The following is an 18241-nucleotide window of genomic DNA, read 5'->3' on the forward strand; positions in this document are numbered from 1 at the left end:
AGTGTCATGTCTCGCTACCATCCCGAATGCTGACAGCGGAGGTCATGGAGGTTGCCCAAGTCGTCCCCCAAAGTGCACCGCCGAGGCTCATTTTGCTACTGGAGCACTTCTCAAGTCTCTTTTTTATTTCCATCTGTCTCATAAGCACTCCACACCGTCATCCCCCGAAAGGGAAGAAACATCACTTCACATCACTCAGCGGCCGACAGATCCTTCCAACGATGAGAGGTCCCGTTTGAAAATCTACTGACTGCGGTGCAACGTTCTCACGGCAAAACGCAGAAAAAGCCCGCCAGAGTGCCATTGCCAGCTTCGAGGTCAGGTTAGGGCTAGCGGGTTAAGGTGGAAATTAGGGTTCGGGTTAGTAGTTAAAGATTAGAACATTAGGATTAGTGGGATTTGCGTTAGGGAGAGTCTGATTGTCACCAAGTGACACACACACAGCCTCCTCTCGTTATTCATCAGTATGACTTCACCAGAGAGTTTGTGCGATCTCGCTGCCGTCAGCCTCACTTAATTCAGTGCTGGCGTTCATCCAGATGCTAACGACAATTGGCTCTTGTTACTTTTCTGCGGATGTAGCATCTTTGGTTGGAAGCATTGAGCAACGGCGGTGGGGAAAGCCTTCAATTCGTAGTCTTCAAACTGTCACTGGGGAAGAGAAAAGTGGGAGGGAGCCTATGGTCAGCAGTTTGCGAGTCCCCCACGCCCCCAAAACACGCTCACTAACGAGCACTTTAAGTGGCCTGCCAGCACTCTTAATATCTCAGTCCCCGCCAGCAAAATCAGGCAAAAAGAGAGGTTGGGATTAGGGTTAGGAGATAAGGCTCTGCATAAGGTTTCAGGGGTAAGAACCAAAATCTTAAAAAAATACGAAAACCCATTACATCGATAAGTGTATCCAAGCACAGGTAGGGTTAGTTCTAAATAGGTTAAGGATTAGCGTTGTGGTCAGGGGATTTGATTTAGATTGAAATCAATTCATTCATTCATTTTCCTTAGCGCTTATTTTCACAAGGGTCGCAGCTGTGCTGGAGCCTATCCCAGCTTTTCTGGAATGTGGGAGGAAACCGGAGTACCACGCAGGCACGGGGAGAACATGCGAACTCCACACAGGAAATCCGAAGCCCAAATCAAACACATATTTCAATTCATGGTTATTTTTATTCAGGTTATTATTTAAAGTAGTTGTTCCAATAGGAGGTGTTGTTGGGTTTGGGGCTTTAGATTTAAGGTTACGTCTTAGGGTTTGTGGTTTACGTTTGACACGTTTCGGTGTGATAGTAGGTAATGTCTCATCCGACTGGGAATCAAACACTGAATCCACATGAGGAGACTGCAAAGGCAGCCAGCCACTGGTCAGCAGTTTGAAAGGCAGAAAAAATAAATAAACTGCAAAAGGCTCCCTGCTGTCCTCCCAAACACACTGTCTAACGAGCACTTCCTTAAGTAGCTTGCCAGCTCTCTTTAAACAAGCAAAGTGGGCAAAAGAGACGGCTTTTAAAAGGCAGCATATGGTTGCGCTGGATTTTACCCTGAAATATTGTCACGGGATAGCTCAATACCCTCCTTCCCCTTGTGGTACCCCGCCTTCGGCTTCACCGCCAGATGTCGACGTCTCGCCCTGAACATGATGCGCTGTCGCTGTGAGGCGATCGGTCGCTGGTGAAGTCGCTTACTAGCATCTCGTTTACGCTGATGGCGTTAATAACAGATGAGAAGGCTGATTAAAAGTTGCCGGTGCATCAATTATCCAGCTGGGAGAATAACTGCAGATAATCTTTGATGTTATTACTTTTTCAGGGAGAACATTGGGAAAAGGAAATTTACACGTTTCAACAATTCCACCTCCAATTTAATCAGAAACTGACTATGAATTAGTCAAGTCAGGTTTACCCGGTCACATAAACCAATCCAGAAAAAGTACGTTTGGGGGTTTAACCTAACCATTAGGATCAGCAATTTTCAGTATTTAGTGCTAGGGTAAAATGATTCGCCAACAGTGAGGTGTAATTGTTAGGATCAATTTGGGTGATAAGGTTGGTCGCTAGTTTGAATTAACTGGTAAACAAGTAGAGCAAAGCTAGATTCAGGGAGGATATTAGAAAAAGCAGAGGTGTTTAATATCACTCCTAAAACTGTTCATAATTCAATCTCATGAGCGACACTTGAACGAGATAAAACAAGTCAAGTGTTTCTCAAGATCACAGATGCATGAATGCTCCAGCACATTAGCAGTCCACGTTTCCAGCCAGGTCCAAGGCTGACCTGAAAATGAGCTTATTGTCCTTTTACAAAAAACTAGCCAATGTTTTCTCTCAGAGAACAACAAATGCTGACAGCTCCTTGGCGGATGTAAGCACATTTTTGCGATTCACAACCACCCAGGAATGTTGCGCCACGTGTCCAAACATCCGTCAATCAAAAGCAGTCTAGAGGCTGCATTGTGATGGTTGTATCATAGATGCATGATATCTTCACTTCTCCAAACACGAACTGTTGAAAGGGGATGTCAAGCACTGTGTGGGGGAAGTGAAAACAAGCTTGAATAACACCTGCTCACGAAAAGTAACAGTCTAGAAATAGGAAATCGTTAGCCTCCATTTTCTAAGCCGTACAAGTGCTAATTTCCACGTTAATGAGCGTTCATGATATACAATTAAAAATTTCCATCAACAGTCTTCTCTATTCCATCCATCCATCCATTTTCTGAACCGCTTAGTCCCCACGGGGGTCGCGGGAGTGCCGGAGCCTATCCCAGCCGTCATCGGGCAGTAGGCGGGGGACACCCTGAACCGGTTGCCAGCCAATCGCAGGGCACACAGAGACAAACAACCATTTGAACTCGCACTCACACCTAGGGACAATTTGGAGTCTTCAATCGGCCTACCAAGCATGTTTTTGGGATGTGGGAGGAAACCGGAGTGCCCGGAGAAAACCCACGCGGGCCCGGGGAGAACATGCAAACTCCACACAGGGAGGGCCGGAGGTGGAATCGAACCCGCACCCTCCTAACTGTGAGGCGGACGTGCTACCCAGTGCGCCACCGAGCCGCCTCTTCTCTATTACAATTATTTCAATTTAAAGGGACTTTAATATATTTAACGAGTATTGTTTGAAAAAGAGAAACTATCTGCTGCAGTCAATTGTGATCAAGGGTGTTAAAATCTGATTCTAAAACTGTCAGCCCACTTCATTGTTGGTGAGCGGACTCAAACAAACGACCAAATTGTTCTTCCTGTGAACATGACGGCTCATCTGAGATGGCAAAGAGGATGTCTTCCTCGTAAAACCACAACAAGATGCCGAGCAACCATTAAGTAGCGTGGAGCTGAGGCGCAGGGAACAAGAAAGATTTTAAGGGGACACTGACATCATCATCATCAACAATATCATCATTGAGTGCCCCCGCAGTCAAGCAAACACTCGGGCGGGCGATTGGTGGTGAAAAGGCGGCAAATGAGGCCCAATCAAGCTGAAAGAAGAAGAACAAGTACTTGTAAATGAATTGCAATAGATATGCAAATGAGGCCTGTTTACACCACCATCACTGTCAACACCAACGAAGAAGAAGGTCACACGTCACTGTATTTTTAACAACAATGAAAAAGTTGTCTTCTATAAGAATAGACAGAAACATAATTGGAGTCCTTTTAAACAGATTCTTTATGGTCTTCACTGTTTGTTTGGCATTTCAGTTTCAAGACAGAGTTTCAAGGCAGGACTTTCAAATGAGAATGTTAAAGTACCGTATTTTCCGCACTATAAGGTGCACCTAAAAACCTCCAATTTTCTCAAATGCCGACAGTGCGCCTTACATATGGACCAATATTGAGCCACTACAGCAGGCGTGTCCAAAGTCTGGCCCGCGGGCCAAATGTATACATTTTATATATGGACAAAGTTTTAAATTGGGCCATTCATTTAAGGTGGGCCTTATAATCCGGTGCGCCTTATATATGGACAAAGTTTTAAAATGGGCCATTCATTTAAGGTGCGCCTTATAATCCAGTGCGCCTTATAGTGCGGAAAATACGGTAGTATGATGCTTTCAAGATATTGGTTACCTTTACCTAAAAAAAAATATATATATATTCAATCCAATTAGTTTTGGTTAAAATTATGATCAAATGATCAACTCTTGCGCCTGTCATGGTTTTTGGTCGCTCTGCTTTTACTAATTTCTGGGAATAACAGAAACGCAGATACTGACATCACAAACATGCGGGGTAAAGACGATTTGCGCTGATATTTCCGGATGACTGTTTTCAATGCACGCTGATTAGATTAACAATCAACCCTCTTATTCGGAATAAGATCTTGATCGGAATGGGCTTGATCTTTATTGCCAATGTTGAGCACTCAAATTAAGGCCTCAAGCAGGATCCAGGACAGGGGTAGGCAAGTCCGGTCCTAGAGAGCCGCTCGATCTGAATCGTTACCAAGCTTCGACAGAGCTCGCTGATAAGGTGTGCTGCAACAGGGAGACCTAGAAAACGGCTCCCTTGAACTGGACTTGCCTGCCCCTGGTCGAGGGCTTCAATCCAAGTTCAGGGTTGAGTTTCAAGTTCATGGTGATAGGGTTTCAATACAACGTTAAATTTCAAGTTCCAAAGTAGATTTTCAAGATAGGGTTCTGTTTTGAAACAAGTAGTAAGGATGGGGGTGGTTTTTTTTTGTTCCGGACTTCCTTTGTTGCATTCAGAGTTGATGAGTTGAAAAAAAAAATACACGTTTCTTGGGTGAACATGATGAATGTTGAAAGGAAAAGCCCTCGGGTCACCTCCTCGTTTGTCTTAGGAGTTCTGCTATGTGCCGTCAAAGATTTCTGCTTCAATCTTTGTGACTAATTGAGAGCAGCCAGTGAGTCAAACAATACAGAAAAAAAGTCTGAGAAATGGTCGGATGAAAGAGTCCAAAAAGACTTTCAGGTTTTTCAAAGACGACTTGGAGACACTCTCCGCTTGCATCATTTTTGCTGCACTCGGAGAGAATCCTAATGTCAGATGTCCCAGTAAAAAACAAAAAAAAATTCTGGTGAATCCAGCCGGAAGGGACGTGGGCTGTTTCTCCCTGGGGAAGGTCGCACCTCAGCGCCTCAGACTCGCCGGCTCGTTTCCATGCTGCTCGACTCCGAAGCTCAAAGACGGTTTGAGTCATCCTCCGTGGAATTGGATTATTTCGGGATGTGGACCCAACACCCGCGCATTACACGCACGCACGCATACAAACACACACACACACACGCACACTGTCCATCACTTCTTAACTTGTTCTTCCTCTCTGCTGTGCTGCTGTTGTGCGGAAGGGACACTGTTGGCTTTTTAAACGTCCCCGTGGTGAAAAACGCAACCCCTGAAGCACATTCCTGCTGGCAAGATTTATGAAGAAGTCAAGATCCTGGTCTTTCCCCCGCTGTGAGGACCACGCACTTTCAGACATGGCTATCACAAAAACACTCAAAAGTCATCTTTGGTGACACTTTTATGACATGTTTGAGGATGATTATTTGCAGACGTTGCAAATAAACCAACACCTGTAAGAAAACTACCGCCCTCTACAGTATACAGGTGGTACCTCATCTGACTTTGCTGAGTTATTACTGGAGTTTCCTGTTTTATGGCGTTGAACGAGCTGAATGAGCACCAAATAGCTTCTTTACACCAAAATGACAGACATGGTGACTTTCCAACTTCTGCTTCTTAAACTTTTTCTAGGGTCTAATCGTGACACACCTACTACATTTCACATTGTTAACTAAGTTAAATTGTCTTGGCTTTATGTTTAAAAATGCATTGCACTTAATGTTGGTCAAAAGACGACACAAACACGCCCCCTGCTGTGTATTGGAAAGGGTGAAATGTCAGCATCGTTAATCGGCATCTGCAACCAATCTTAACAAATGTCAGCGTCGGTTATCCCCAAGACAAATCTGACCAATTAGACCCTCTGACCTTTCCGCTGATTTGTTTACAGCACCGCAACAACATTTCCTTTTGTCCTCAATTATTCCACTTTGTCAACAAGCAAATCACAAACATCACGTCCAAATATGACGTACGAGTAGCCTAAAGATCAACAAGCATTGCTAGCTTTTTCAACCTAACCGTCTTGCACAATCAATTTGAATATTGACTTAATCAGCACATCATTCAGCATTGTTACATTGGTCATAAAAAAGCTACTTTAAGAAAAATTCAAAAATGCCTACCTCTGGTCTAGACAAACATTGAAACATGAAAATAAATGGTACTTGGCCATAATGAATTTTCTGGAATATTTATAGCAACTGTTTCGTTCCTTTTATTCGAATGCAAAAAGAGAAAAAAAAAATATCCAAAGCTGGTCGTTGCAGCGAGTGTAGTAAAAGCCAACATGAATGCTGTCTGTGTCGAGGAGACTGCTTTGGCGGCGGTGTGATGAAACCAGTTGAAAGACAGCAAATTTAGCCTTGTTTGTCCGTCTGTCACGCGCAATTTTCCAGGCCGGCGTTTAACGGTGAGGCTTCATTTCTCTTCATTGGCGCAGGAGCGAGCTGACAGCTCTCCTTAGAGGACGTCTACACAAACGTCTCCGACGGGATCAAATCTTTTTCACCGCGTGACGCGCATGCAGACAAACAGCATTCAGGCCTCAAATTGACTTGACGGGATTTTTTTTTCATTTCTCCACGTCGACAAAACAATTTAATGTGCCTACAAATTGTGGGAGTCAATAAATATGCTGCTATACGAAATTTATTGGATGGGGACTTTAAAAAAAACGCAATCAGAGTATATATTTTTTAGACTAAAGTTGGAATAACTCAAGGTGATACAAAAATACAAGAGGACAAAAAGTATTGTCTAAGTTTGATGTATGAGACTTAATGATTTAATAAGGTCGATTTTGAGTTATTGAACATACACTTCATATAAATTAGATATGAATTCAACTACCCAAATTTAGCATACCGCCTTACCTCAAAATGGCTGATGTGGCTGAGCACAGCGCGAGCAAGCAGGTAGTTGGGGCAAGCAGGTAGTCAAGACACGCGGCAGTCAGGACAGGCGAGTCGGAACACGAGCAAAGTCAGCAACGGGATTCGTTCGGGCAGAGCACAGTTAACAGTGGCATCACTGGCAGGGTAAGGAGACTAACTGACAACCACTAGCTTGATTCACCGAGTTTAAATAGAGCTGACCTGACGAGCCGAGGTAGGTGCTGGTGATTGGCTTGACTGGGGGCGTGGCTGGAAGTCAGGTGACGCAGTCACGTGACACAAATGCAGAAAGGTTTTCTGCCAAGCGACCGCTATACATTGACCATTGCTGTTTGCTAGCCCGGTTTTATCCCTATTCTTGGCAAAGAGGGTTTACGTTTGATTTAAAAGTAAACGTCACCTTTTGTTTGATTAAAAGAGCCTGATATGATTGTTAGGTCGTCCTCAGACAAGCTTCCATCGTAGAAGCTATACACTGCTAATAATGACTGTGGGGCGCAGCTCTTCACAGCACCCCCAATGCAACCCTGAATGGTGAGTGTCCAGCAGGGAGGCATCGGGTTCCATTTTATAGTCTTTTGGTATGACTCGGCCAGGGATCAAACCCACGACCTCCCAGTCTCAGGGCGGACACTCATACCACAAGGTCACTGAGCTGGTCAAGCTTATCGCACCTGGTATTCCCAGGCTGTCTCCCATCCAAGTACTAACAAGGCCCGACCCTGCTTAGCTTTCGAGATCGGACGAGATCACTCACTCTCAGGGTAGTATGGCCGTATGATTAGGTAACCGTTTTGGGAGCTAAAAGCCAAAATAGTAGAAAGGGGTCTTCATACCCCCCCCCATTAACTTGTGTGAATCCTAAACAGGGCAAATTTGAAAGACTCCTGATTGGCCCGGTGGGGGAACAGGCGCGACAAACTCACCAGCGCCGAGTTATTTGTCGCTGATTGGTTGAGTCAGCGGGGATGATGATTCTGTGCCGCCACCGCCTGATTTATTTCCTTTCATCAAGACTTTCGCATCTGCCAAGCTCCCAAAACACAAATAATTCATGTGTTGCTGCCACGCATGCATCGGCATCTGCATGACGATGACAACGCCCGTGTGGGTCGCTTTGGATCATCTTTGGTTAAGTGTAAAGCCATCATGACGCCCTTCCCGTGGGGAAACGTTTGGCATTACCGTAAGAGCAAATGTATGTCCGACCACTGTGCCGGATGAAGTAGAAAAGGACGACAGGGTAGGGCAAGGAGGTGTGTGTGTGTTGGACGGGGGGGACAACAACAGAAAACATTTCAGCAAGTAGAGCGTAAGAAGCCAAACAAGCACGTGAAAACAAAACAATGTCCACACATGAACGCAAATTGCCTGATTTTCATTTATTTAGAGGGCTTTTACGCTACAAATTCTGCCTAGCAACAGGTGGCCACAACAGGGAGATAGACATTGCATTGGTGGGGGTTTTTTTTTCACAGAAAATAAAAGTTTATTTACAATGCACTCTGCAATAAATATTGGACAAATTCCCAAAGCACAGCTGAATATCTCTGGTTGGGAAACACTGGTTTAGAGGTTATTGGGTTCGCCTTTGAAGAAATTGACTTATGTAAACTAAACAGTGACAGAAGTACAAGGATAAGACTGGGTAAGACAGCTCCATTTCATGAAAACAAACTTATTCACAATATGATGATGAATTACCCAGCATTCGTCAGGGTGTCCACGAGGAGCACAAGAACCCGAGAACGTCCTACCGGTGCATGCACGTTGGCGGGGCGCTTGTCGCGGCGCCATCCATCACACCGCCGACCGGCCTTATCTGCACGACAAAAAGACGTGAATTCCTATTAGCCACGTGGCCGGCTCGCATTCGCTGATGATTATCAACATGATGTCATCCGGACCAGGACGGGAAAAAGGCACAGAGAAAAAAATAAATAAAAATACTCGCCACACATAATGGTAGAAAAAAGATAACCTCTTAGGTTCCAATGATTTACTGTTTGTCATGAGGAAAAAGACATCATCAGATTTGGAGAATAAATTATAAATAAATAAAAATGACATATAGTCAAGACTGAGGTGGTATCTTGTCAAAAGAAGAAAGACAAAATATTACATGATTTAAGTAAACTTTTCGAGGGACAAATGTGTAATATTAAGGAAGTAAAGTACTAATTCTTTTGTTTAGAAACCATGTAAATTACAAGAATGAATATTGGATATATTTTTAATTCATGTTGTTATAGACATTTGTATTTTATCTAGTAAACAGGTGCAACATTTCTGGTAGGATATGGATGAGATGAAGTTTTTGTCATATGGATTTAAAATGTAAATTATACATTTATGTTTTGATGTAAAATTACAAGGATATTAAGTTTGGAATACTTTAGTTAAAACAGAAAGGAGTAAGAGTTAAAAGGTTGATTCTTCTTCCTACTATTTTTTTTCCGAGTGTTTGCTTCTTTATTTATCTGTTTTATTCATTATTTTTCAAATTTTGTTCAAAAATCAAATTCAATTCAATAATGTAGAGTGGGCCAAGTCAGATTATAAAATGAACTTTAGAAGCTTGTTGTCTTTACGTCGCCATAGCAAGGTGTCGGCTGCATCTGTCAGCTTAACGTTGGCAGATTGGGCGGCATTGATTTAGCGGCTTTGTTTTATAATTAAACATAAAACGCAATTCGTCCATATGCATGCATTTAAAAGAGCAGCGTACACACACACACACACACACACACACACACACACACACACACACACACACACGGCGCTTGTAATTAAAAGCACTCATGGGAAGCGGGAACGTAGAGGTTGGCAAGAGTTGGAGGCGTCAACGAGTGTTTGGCCGCCAGCTCACAGGTGCTTTCTTTTTGAGTTTCTCAACACAGAGCAGAGAAAATGCTACAAACGCACATAACGTTGGCTGGCGACAACTCGCTAGTCAAAAGTGTTCTCATCGTCGTGACGGAGCACAAATTCGATGGCAGCCAATCACACGGCCATCTGGAGGCAGCCATTGAACGCATTTACTCAACATGGACGACATGATCGCAACAACAACAGGACGCAAATTGCTTTTTAGCGCTTGTGTGTTTTAACTCATCCAAATTTTACGACCCAGGAAATCAGCTGCTTTATTGTAAGGGAAGAAAATAGAGGAAACTAGAAATACGATTTGACAGAGTCATATCCCAAAAAGAAACCTCATATGATCAAGCAAAAGAAAATGTACTTCCAAGGAAAAGAAAGGAAATTCTGAGGAAAATAAAAGTGTCTCATTTAAAAAAAAATTGAGACAAAGTTACATTTTGAGAAAATATATGTACCGTAATTTTCGGACAATAAGCCGCGACTTTTTTCGCAAATTTTGAACCCTGAATCACGAGTTTTAGCTGGTGCGGTTTATAGTCCGGTGCGGCTTATAGTCCGAAAATTACAGTCATTGAAAAAAAATTATTTCCAGGAAAAAAATGGGATATTTCAATTTTCACACAAAGACAATTCATTTTGAGTAAAAGATCATACATGGTTTTGAGAAAATAAAAATTTTTTAGACGTCATATTTTCCAGAGAAATGTATTGCTGTATTGTGGTTATGTTCTTGTTCTTACGTTGGTTTTAGTTGTTACTGTATTGTTCCTCTTGTGGGTTCTTGCTGTGCTGTTGTGTTGTTTTTGTTATCTTGTCATTGTTTTGTTGTTAGCATATTAACTTGCGTTATTATTGTACAGATATTTTCTTGCTGTTTTGGCTGCGTGTTTTGCCTTTGTTGTGCTCATGTATTATTATGTTTCCTGTGTGTTGTGTTATTGTTGTGTTGTTGTTACGTTGTTGCTTGTAAAACGTGACAGGCCTGATGCGCCGTGTTGAAACCTAGCTGGAATTCGCGTGTCATCCGCTGAGTGGAGGACAGCAGACGAGGTGAGGTAGCGTTCACGTGGGGGATACGATAGAAGGTTGTTGGGTTTTTTTGGTGACGGGCGTGCGTTGACAAGCATCTCGCGCCACAAGTCAAAATGGAGAATGACTAATGAAAAGTCGTGGACGCAGATGGCGTCGGCGTGCCAGCTGTGCTGAAATCTCCCAGCATGCATCTGCGCTGTTTATCGCCACCGCCGAGCCGAGCGGGAACACGACAGAACGGAAATGCGACAAAAACATCTGCGCGTGATCCTCATGGACCACCCACACACACAAACATACACACATGCACACGCACACACACACACGCAAAGAAAATGTTTGGACATTTCTGTCCAAAAAAATAAATAGTCACACCCGAATTTTGAAAACAACTCAACTATTATGTTGATCATTTACAACTAACAACACTTACCCAGGCTTGATACCCTACTTCTCTTCCCCTTTCTCAAAACCCTATTTTGAAACCTCAACTTGAGTTTGAAAACCTAACCCTGTCTTGAAACCAAAATTTGAAACTGTAATCAGGGCTTAAAACCCTGCTTTGAAACTCAAACCCTGTCTGAAATCCTATCCTTTGCTTCTTTCCACTTTTGAGTCTCCAATCCTGAATTGAAACCCTACTTTGAACACCTAACCTTTGTCTCGTGACCCCAAGCAGAAATCCTTAACATTGTCATCAAGGTTGGAAATACTCGCTAGACTGGTTTGAATTTCTAATTCATAACGGTAACCTTGTGTCGTCGTTTGATATCACCACATCGTTTTGAACAAAAACGCTGCGGAGTAAAAGTCGGAGGCCGTCGTTCACGCCGACGCCATTCTCATCCCAGCGGGGCGTTGAGCGTCTCCCGCAGACCGGTCGTCGGGCTAAGTGAGAGTGTCTGAAAAACTCCCGGCGACCGAGCGGGAAGATAATGGACAATTGATGTTCTCTCGGAGAGGCCCTTCTTGGCGGGATTTAATTCTCTTAATGGCGGTACTGCTGTTTGAAAGCCGGATGTGAGCCCAACCGTGTAAATATTTTATGATGTCGCGGTGTCGCCAAAGCGCATACTCGGCACACCAATGTCGTGATGAGGATCTTGACGACTTCCATACTCATGTCATTCCTGAATCCCGAATCAATACGTTTACGCATTCACGGGTAAATTTCAAATACGAATCTGAATTAAAGGAAAGTTTTTTTCTCAAGAAGACCAACCCGCATGAAAACAAGTGATTTCAACCAAATGAGCCAGGACATGTGCTTAACTGCTGATTCCCTCTTGAAATCTCGCCACTTCAGCCATTTCTCAGCGTTGAAGCGTCCTAAATTAACCGGGAGAAACCCGCTTCCCCCACCCCTGTAGGCTAATTACACCGTCAGCCGCTTGTTGTGGAGATTGTTTGATGAAATATGAGCGCAATAAAAGTCGCATTAAAAGAAGGAGCGGTGCGCCGGCGGAGATGGCATCACATCTTCCGTGTTGTCATCTTCATCATTCCCGTCACGAGCTAAACGGCGTTCTTGACGGGAGGTGTGGGTGGGTAGGGGGGACACGTGTTGGGACCGGAGGGGAATCGCTCATTCATTCCCCAAATGTTATTTCTATGCAAATGAACACCGACCGAATTAGAGGAGACAGGCTTGCGGGAGTCCCGCTGGTTGCCACGGCGACCGGAATCTCATCATCATCATCGCAGTCAAGTGGGGCAAAAGAAGCAGATGAGAAGCTAGTTGAGAGGCTAAGAGATGAAGAAGAAGAGAAAAAAAGAATCTCGAGAGGAAGCTCCACACAAGTACCAACAACTTTGTGCCGAACACGGCTTAAAAAAAGGGTCTCAAAACAAAATGGCCGACTTTCTGTTTCGTTTGTACATGAGACTTTTTAGTGCACTTCCCGTTTATTTACTTGAGTCATTTTTCAAGTGTTTCCAAAAATACATTTTCATACCACATTGGATAGAAAATTAATTAAATCAATGTGTTAAAACTTATTGTACTTTTTGCACATTTTCAAAAAAGGTGTAAACAACGTGGGACTGTTGTGTGACCCTTTCAATATTAACGACTGGGGGTGCGGGTTTGGTGGCTGGGGGGGCGGGTGGAGGGAATAGCGGGAGAGCGCATGAAAACAAAAGCTGCTTTATTCCAAAGAAAATTCAGCACATGAAATATTTAGTGTTGTTTTATTTGACACACACACACACACACACGCTTTCTTCCTGCCTCCCATGATTCCACTGGGCTCTCCTGCCAGGAAACGCTCAGCCTGGAGCGCATGGCCCGTCTGCGATAAAGACACGGCAGCACAAGAAGAAGAAAATTCTCCAAAGTTTTCTTTGGACTTGCAGCGAACACGCTCTCTCTCTCTCTCTCGCTCCTCTCGGTCGTCATGCAGCAGACTTCTTAGGAGATTAGAAGCTTTTAGGCATTTCGCAGACCCTCCCGTCTCAGCCGGGGTCTAAGTTAGGCAGCAGGGGCTTTCGCATAGGCCGGCCGGGCCTCCTCAGATATCAGACGCCACTTGGTGTGATTGTTTGAGAAAATCTCCTCACAGCCAATCAAAGAGACACAAAAGAATAACCACAAGCTTATTTTGGACAGCCAGATTTGAGAGGGGTGACAGACGGATGATTTTGAAGACCATGTTGAACAGAGTCCATCTCGAGGAATCTCTTGGAAGACATTTGTTCAAGATCTGATTATGACGTTGGAGGATCCTGATAAAAAATGGCGTACTTCTTGTGTCTTTTCTGGTATGGCTTCTTGCGCCTTTTTTTTGTGGGTCTACTCACAATAGATAAATTTGAAAAATTCAAATTTACATTCCACTTAAAATCATAATTCCAAAAGAAAATAAATTCAACACCGTGCTCATCATTGTTCTCCTCACATTGCAAACTTTTCTAATATTTGAACCATGAGGGTCAAAGCGTGGTGACGGAAATAAAATGTCTGCACAACGCGTTCCTCTCCACATTAATTTGCTTCCCGCTGCGGGGACGCTCTGCCTTTGATGCGGCTCTCTATCAAACAGTAAAACAAGACAAGAATTTAACATTGCCGCTGTTTATCTATTCTCAAACACCGAGGAGAAGAAAAAAAAAAAACGTTTCGCTTCGTCCACGTCGCTGGGAACAATTTAACAGTTCAAAGTGGTTTTAATGCGTCTGTGTGGCTCGCTTCTAAAGGATTTGCTAGCACTTTTCAAAAAAGACGCAGATACAGCAGAGGTGTTTGATGTGCCCACGACCGTCTGAGCGCCCCGACGGCTCTCCACACCATTTAACATCCATTTTTCATCAGCCGCCTTTGAACAAGTTGTTGCCATCCATCGCTATGCCAGCGCCGTCGGCCTCCTTGGCTTCGCTCGCGTCGTCTGTGATCCGCCTTCTTCGTTCCCGGCCCGTCCCCCTCATCGCCCAAACTCCACACGCCTCCTGGACCCTGGAGGAAGAACGCCAGATTTCATACGTGGCCAAAAAGAGTACACAGAAGAATTGACAGATACTGATAGGAAGTGGAATGTGGGAAAAATGTGTAGTACAGTTTTGAGTAAAATCCTTTGGGACTTCTATGGAAGTGAAGAAAAAGTATCGGGACACTTACAAGAATGCAATGCAGTGGAATGGAATGGTGACAGTAGAGAGAAAAGTATTAGGACACCTACAGGAATTGAGAAGAAAATCTGGGCCAAAGGTTAATCAACTTTATGAATTCAAACAAAAGTAATGGGACACCGACAGGATGTGGAAATGCGATGAAAATGTGGATACAAACATTGGCACTAATACAAAAAAATTAAACGTAACAAAAATGTCGACAAAATACTGGGAAGTGAAAATTACACAAATTTATTGGGATGCCAAAACAAAGCAAATAGACATTCACATCTCAAATAATGACTCCATATTTTTTTCCCCAAAAAACAAGTATTATAGCGTTTACAGCAATTACAACAAAAATGTATTCAAACGTGTAAGGACATTTAAAAGATGTGGAAACTGGCACCTCACCTCCTAATAAAGTACAATTTAAAAAAAAAAGTGACATTCATCCTCTGTAAAATCTTTTCCAAGAAAATCGCTCTCAGGGCCTTGTAGATTGTCTCAGTCAGCTGTCACCTTGGCCGTTAAAACAAAATGATAGACTGGAGCAGAATACAACGCAGCTTTTGATTGACAGGGTGCCGACACGGACCAAGTCCTGGTGGATCTGGACCAGCGACCTCAGTCTTCTCCAGTCAGTCACGTCAAGAAGAACCTTGACTGACTTGATGATTCAACCGACGTTTCCAGTAAAGCACAGAAGCGCTGCACCACTGCTAGCTTACACACGAGCTAACAAACGCTTGAATGAAGCTGCAAATCACGTTTCACCTTTGTTCCAAAATTCATTTTCAGTTTTATATTTTAGAAGCTGGTCAAAACAGGCTTTTTCCACACATGTTAAAATTCTGTTGTTGTTTTTTTATGGCAAGCATGAAACATTTTCCTTTTGGTGGCATTCCATCTGCTTGACTTTATTAAGGATGTCAAGAGTGATTGTATCAGGGTCAGGGTCACTTCCTTTTCATTCTTTCATCTTCTCGTCAGTATCATCTGCATGCAGGAGAGGGAGGAAAATAAAACAGGAAAGGGCCATCCAACATCGAGGTGATGATGCAAGCGGGAGGCAAGACGAGCACTAGCTGAGCGCTAGATGCCGTTAGCGATCCAGCAACAGGAAGGCAAACCCTGTGAGGGTTCAGGTGGGGAGCCCCGGCCTGGCCTGGGGAGTTAGGAGGTGGATTTCTTCATGTTCTACTTTTTCTTCTTCTCCGTGGGGTGTCGTGACACTGTTGCTGCTTCCTTCTCCTGTCAAAACCGACCACCCGAGGACAAGATGAGCCATCAAAGACCACAAGGAGTGTGTCTGAGTGCTTCTGTTGTACATTATACAACAAACCAAAAATAACGCCAAGGATTCTATTGATTTATCCTTGGTTATTTCTCAGGTTTCAAAAATGGTTAGTGTTGATTTGAACTAATATAATCATATAACCCTTGATTTGATTTCTCAGCGGGTAATTGCTTTTGAACTATTTAGCACGAAGGCTTATTTCGGGTCTTAAGGTCAAAGTTGAACAGCTAATCAGTGATGATCCTTCTGTCACAGGAGCCACTTTGATCATTCATGTGTTCTCTTCAACTTGCTGGTCTTACATCATCATCTTGTCTTACCTGGTCTTCTCCTCATCCTCCTCTTTTTCATCCTCTTCTTCTTCTTCTTCTTCATTGAACACGTAAGGGGAAAAAAAACACAAGGCAGCTTTCTTTTTATCTCGTGACACTTGAAAGAGAATCCATGTAAAATTTAACAGCCCTTCTCCGCCAGCAGAAGCGATCTGTTTGCAATGGTTGAGGGAGGGGGGGGTAGCTGCTGGTATGCGGAAGGATGAGGAGGTTGAAGATGTGGGTGAGGAGAAGAAGGGCAACAGGTGAGCCTGAGACACATTTGATGATGTCATCGTAGCAACTTTGCTGGAGTTAGGCAGCCAATCGCAAAATGAAGAGTAAGGGCGGTATTGTTGCAAAGCATGATGGGAGTTGTTGTTCTTTGGTGGGTATGATGGACAAATAGAGAAGTCAAACTAGAGCTTAACTGAAGTGTGATCGTTGGCTTGTGTGTTTTTAACATACAAACTTAACTCTTGTTGGTAACTCTAGCCTGGTCTTGAAACCCTAACTTTGCTTTAAGGTTCCAATTCAAACACTAAAACTGCTTTCAAACCTTAATTTGAAACTAACCCCGATAATAAGCCTTGCTGAAAACCTAACCTTGGCTTGAACTTAAAAGTCTTTTTTGAAATGTTGAGAATCAAATTTCAAGCCTTATGTTGCAACACTTGTTTGAAGCACAAAACCCTGTCTTGAAACTTCTGCCTTGAACTCCTACTTTGAAACCTCAAACCTTGTTTGAAATCTTTATTTCAAATTAAAACCTTTAACCCTTTGATTGAAACATGACATCAGATTGGAATCAATTTTTCATAACCTAACCCTGACTTGAAACCTTAATCCTGAACCTCAGCTTCGATTGATGTGTTTATTTCTGCGTCTGTTTCCATCAGAAGTTATTAATTACATTTTAGTTCATATCAACAACAACAACAAAAAAAAACTTTTAAATTCTGAACAGGTTGAAAAAGGTTGAGCTAATTTAATCAAAATGGTTTTTTTTCCTCCCTCTTGTTTGTTTACTCTGCTAACTTTTCATCAGTTTCTTGAAGAGCACTCACAGCGATGCCCGGTCAATTATGCATATTGCATATTAATACTTCATATGGCGAAAAAGAAAAAAGGAAGAGCTGTACTGCATTTCTCCCGAAACATGCCCAAAAGCACAATTTTTTTTTATTGCCTTTAATTATTTGATTCAGTGATGCTCTAAATTATTATATTATATGAAATTGTTATGTATTATCTTTAAATTGTCCCCTCGGGAAGAAACGGGACTTATTGGACCTCTTCAAATTGTGGCTTTTACTTCAGGACTTTCCTTTTCTTTCCGAGCCACATGACTCAGAGGCTTTTGCCGAAAAGGATGCTAGGAAACAAAAATACTTCGGAAAGGTGCCTGCAACATTTGAACAGACAGTAACTGCTCAAACGAGTGAAGTCCTCAACAAATAACAAGATTCACTTCACTCTTTCCAACATTGTCGTTTCAAACGTTCCCTAGGGACACTGACTTCTGCATTATTCAAGTAATTTTTGCAAAGGGAAAATGTTTGAGGTTCTCTTGTATTGAATTTGATTTGTCATTTGAGAAATCAGTCGGCGCAAATGAGTCCGATTGGTCTCTGGATGTGAAATATGGGCTTTATTTGAATGTTTTGTGTCAATGGAAGCAGAGTCGCAACAGATGTTTACGCTTGTTTCAATCTAATTGTAAATCTCACTGGCATGAAAGACCAGACAAAATACATCATTGCGGTTGCCACGGCGACACGAAAAACAAGTGCTGCTGATAGACTCGGGTATGCAGTTGTAATTTTACTGGATTGTTTTTTTGGGAGTGTATATGGCTACGAACTTGGGTTCATATTGAAACCCAAACTTGAAATTTGAATTTGAAACCCTAAACCAGATTTGAAACTTGAATTTCAAACTGTAGACATTGCTTCTAACACATATGAGAAACCCTAACCGTGGCTCAAAACTCAAATGGGAAACCGTAACATTGGCATCAAAAGTTAACATTTTGTTTAAAACCGTAATCCAGACTTGAAACCGATTTTAAATGCCCAACGTTGGCTAGAAATTCTAGTTTGGATTCTAAATGTGAAACCCAAATCC

The 18241-nt window shown here is 42.9% G+C and overlaps 1 pseudogene; it reads right to left on the bottom strand.

The window, feature by feature from the left end:
* Positions 1-7644: 7644 nt before the first annotated feature.
* LOC119129758 lies at positions 7645-7763 on the bottom strand (annotated as a pseudogene).
* Between the last annotated feature and the right edge of the window lie 10478 nt (positions 7764-18241).

This window comes from Syngnathus acus, chromosome 10, assembly GCF_901709675.1.
Source record: "Syngnathus acus chromosome 10, fSynAcu1.2, whole genome shotgun sequence".
In the NCBI taxonomy this organism is placed as follows: Eukaryota; Metazoa; Chordata; class Actinopteri; order Syngnathiformes; family Syngnathidae; genus Syngnathus; species Syngnathus acus.